The sequence below is a fragment of the Egretta garzetta genome, unplaced genomic scaffold, assembly GCF_000687185.1.
Source record: "Egretta garzetta isolate BGI_Z169 unplaced genomic scaffold, ASM68718v1 scaffold581, whole genome shotgun sequence".
In the NCBI taxonomy this organism is placed as follows: Eukaryota; Metazoa; Chordata; class Aves; order Pelecaniformes; family Ardeidae; genus Egretta; species Egretta garzetta.
Window position 1 is genome coordinate 133,057 of NW_009258623.1, and position 4,459 is coordinate 137,515.

A 4,459-nucleotide genomic window follows, 5' to 3' on the forward strand; every position below is an offset into this window, starting at 1 on the left:
AGGGCTCCCCTCAGCCTCCTCTGCTCCAGGCTGAACCCCCCCAGCTCCCCCAGCCGCTCCCCAGCAGCCTGGGACTCCAGACCCCTCCCCAGCTCCGCTGCCCTTCTCTGGACACGCTCCAGCCCCCCCAGGTCCTTCGGGGAGGGAGGGGCCCAACCCTGACCCCAGCAGTCGAGGGGCGGCCCCACCAGTGCCTGGGATGAAGGGATGACCACTTCCCTACTCCTGCAATCCTAGTTTCTCAGAGAGGGCATCCATGGCCTGAAGCCACCTGGAGAAATGTGCTGCAGCTTTGGGAGCAGCAAAGAGCACCGCAGCCCTGTAGCAAAGGCGCCTGAGATGGGGAAGTGGGTCTGCGGAGGGTTGATATACCGTGCTTCCTCCTGATGGCAGAAAATGGCCTGGGACTGCGTTTTTGAAGAATATTTTGCAAGCAACGGGACTGTGCTTGCACAACCACTTGCTTCTCGAGTGACTTAGATGGCTCAGATATCTTTGCTTCCCTGGCTTTCAGGAAAGTATAAACATCTTGAAGGTATCTCCATTCCATCTAAAATACCTCCAAGCCACGGAGAATAAAAGATTTATTGCATAAACAACAGTGAGTTTTCCTGCTTGGATTGGATCCCATCCGTCGCAGGCGGTGTGTGTGCTGCCCAGACCTGGCTGGAAGCTCCATTTTTTTGCTCTTTTCTGCAAATATAGAGCACCTGAAGACACGTCCCACTCCTCTCCAGCAGCTGGATGGACAACACCCCCCCATGCTTCACATGGCAGCAAATGCCCTTTGTATTGGACACCCGAGAATCCACAGGAGGCCTAAGCCTTGGAAAAAACCTTGATACAAACCCAGCTATTATTGGTTCTTCTGTTGACATAGTTGTTTTCTTTCAAAGAAAGGAGGTGTAAAACTGAAAATGCTGCCTCTACGAGTTCTCTAGGGGAAGCCTTTAAAAGAAGCCAAAGCAAAAAAATCTGAATTCTAGCATCGTGACTCATCTTCTTGTTTCTCAGGCGAGGTTTTCTGCTTGCTGCCTGGATAAATGGATGTGCTGCGGCATTTGGCCCCATCCATGGGCCCTGCACGGCAGCCATGGGCTGCTGGGACATGTGGGGAAGCGGAGCTGGGGGCGGGGGGTGAGGGCATGGATGTGTTTGCGTTGGGGGTCAGCAGTGTTGGGCAGAAAGGCCCCAGCAAGCTTTTCACCTGGGAATGAGAGCACCTGCAGCATTAGTTTGGCTTCAGGGACCCTTCCACCTTGAATGTCCTGACCCTTGTGGGCATCACCCAGACAGGTTGGCAGGGAAAGGACCACACGCAAGTCCTTCACCTCCCTCTAGGTTGGGTTTGTCACCCACTGGGTTCCTGCTGCCCGTTGCAGGATGGGGTGTGCAGAGATGCTGCTCGCAGTGAGCTGCAAAGCATCGAGGATTAAGACCCCTCCTAGCTCTAGGTTGTTTCATGATGGGATGCAGCAGCACAGCTCTTGCTGCAACACAAACCAAGGCATATTTTTAATTGCACCAGGAAAGCCTTACCTCCTTCTCACTCCTGGCTGGAGGACAGAGCAGAAGATAATGGCTGCATTCCCCAAAGCAAGGTGACCATCAGGAAGAAATATATTCTCCCATTGCCATATCACATGAAAAGGACATTCACCCAGGGGAGCAAACTGGAAAAAAAATCAACACCTTTTCTGGCATTTGCGGCCAAATCCTGAATCCCTATTCATGCAAAGCTTCTGCTGGCTCTTGCACTGTTTATTGTTCTCATTTTAATTGAAGCAGAAGGATTAATGCAGCCCTGATTTCCTCCGCTGACTTCAATGAATTGAGCTTGAGCGCGGGCCAGGAACCAGGCCTGGTGTTAGGAGAAGGCTTCACTTTATTTTTTTATCCCATCTCAAGGACTTGCAACTTCAGTCCTGAATGTTTGCCCAGGGTCTTAGTCAGGGTAGACGGTGAGACTCCGGTGTTGGTGGAGCTGGGCTATGGATCACGTCAGGATCAGTACACATTTCTGGTGGCTGTATAAAACCCTGACGTCCGTGAAGACCATGAAGCCTTCCACCCCGGCATGATCTGGTCTCTGTACAGCACCTAGGCGGGGATTTAATTATTTCAGAACCAGGGAGAGGGAGAAGCCGTGGTTTCTGACTCTGCAGAGAGACTCAATAGACAAGATATGGCCAATCCCAACGTACTACAAGTCAGAGACAGGGCTGAGATGGGTGGTGACCTCCCTTTAATCGTGCCTGAAGGGGTGAAGAAAGGAGAGCATTATTCCCTTGTTTGAGTGCTGAAGGCCAAGGCCAGGGTATGGCATATTTTGCATAAACATTTATAGGAAAATAATTCATGCTTTTCCCCTTGAATCCCTGAAACAAAGCGAGGTACCGGGATATCCACGTAGCCAGCAGATTCTGAAGTGAGATAGACCCGGTGGCCTGAACAGATCTTGTAAGCTTTTTGCTACTTACCCAGGCATGAATATTACATTAGTTAAAATCAATCCGGTTGCAACATCATCCTCAGGTGACAGAGCTGAGCAGGAGACCTCAGCGTCACCCTCTGCCGCATACCCAGCAAAGTTACATTGCAAATCAAATCACATCTAATGAGCCAAACTCCCAGCGGGTGTAAACTGGGGACACGGCTTTGACATGTGTGCAGTGACATTGACTGAGAGCATCCAGTGTCTGGCTGTTTCACTGTTCCCCTCATTTGGATGTAAATCAGGAGTAATCAAGCTGAAGTCATAGAATCATAGAATCATGGAATGTTTGGGGTTGGAAGGGACCCCTAGATGTCACCCAGCCCAACCCCCCCGCAGGAGCAGGGACACCTTGAACCAGACCAGGTTGCTCACAGCCCCGTCCAACCTGGCCTTGGATGTTCCCAGGGATGGGGCCTCCACCCCCTCTCCGGGCAACCCCTGCCAGGGTTTCACCACCCTCCCGCTAAAGAATTTCTTCCTTAGATCCAGTGTTTTCATCAGTTTTCAAATCATTCCTTTATTGGAGGCACAAAGGGGAAGGTTTGGGGCATTGAATTGCTGAGGTTCATCTTTGCAAGCCTGTTGCTGTTGTGATAGCGGCCAAAAACTATTCAAAGAAGAAAAAAAAAATCATGCCAAGATTCGTACCCGGTTGCTCGATTTTGGAAACCGAAGTTTGGAGAAGAGCAAAACTCCAAGAAAACCAGGGGAACCGGCAGGGCTGTTGGGCGAAATTCAAGATGCAAGAGCTACACCGTGCACCAGGGAACAGCCCAAAAGGGCCAAAGCTGTAATTTTTGAGTAAGACTTCAAGTGCTGCACTGGCAGATGCTGCCCGTCACAGAATCCCAGAATCCCAGCATGGCCGGGGTTGGCAGGGCCCTCCAGAGCTCACGCAGTCCCACCCTCCTGCTCAAGCAGGCTCACCCAGAGCAGGGGGCACAGGACAGTGTCCAGGTGGGGCCCGAATATCTCCAGAGAGGCCATGGAGGAGAAGCGAACGGACTCAATTCAGGTGTCTTGCTCTAGGTAATTATCCTGGGTTTAAAAAAAACCCCAAACCTAGGTTAGATACTGCCAGGAATTGGTCCTCCTGGTGGCTCTAGAAGCAATGTTCCCTGTCCCCTCCTGTCCTGCCTTCGGTTCACAGAACCACAGAATGACAAGGGTTGGAAGGGACCTCGGGAGATCACCCAGTGCCAACCCCCTGCTCAAGCAGGCTCACCTAGACCATGTTACACAGTTCTTCATCCAGGGGGCTTTGAATATCTCCAGAGAAGGAGACTCCACAGCCCCCCTGGCCAGCCTGGGCCAGGGCTCCGTCACCATCACAGTCAAGAAGTTCTTCCTCATGTTCACCCGGAACCTCTTCTGCTTCAGGTTGTGCCCATGGCCCCTTGTCCTGGCACTGGGCACCACTGGGAAAAGTCTGGCTCCATCCTCGTGACCCCCACCCTTGCTGTGGCACGTGTCTGATCTCACCATCAGTGTTGTGGGTACCAGTTGGAGTATTGACGGCTTGCCGGTGCTGCGGGTATTTTTTGGCTGCTATCTCTTGATCCTTGCTGGGAGGGAAGCGGGAGTGTGTCTGGCAACTTTACTTTTGAGGAGAGGCTGATATCTCAGCATCTTGCCTGGGGAGCTGCTGGTATGTGTGGCAAGAAGGTGCATGGAAAGGAGGTTGTTGTGAAAATCCCTCCAACAACCAGCAGGGATTGATAGAAAAAGGTCCTTGGCTTCTGAAAACAGCATCTTTCATTTGAGACCAAAGTCAGTGCTGTGGTCCTTGCTGTACAGCCAGATAGAATCATAGAATTGTTTAGGTTGGAAAAGCCCTTTAAGATCATCAAGTCCAACTGTTCCCCTAACCCTGCCATGTCACCACTAAACCATGTCCTCCAGCAACGCAATGTCTTTCTTGTAGTGAGGGGCCCAACCCTGACCCCAGCATTCGAGGGGCAG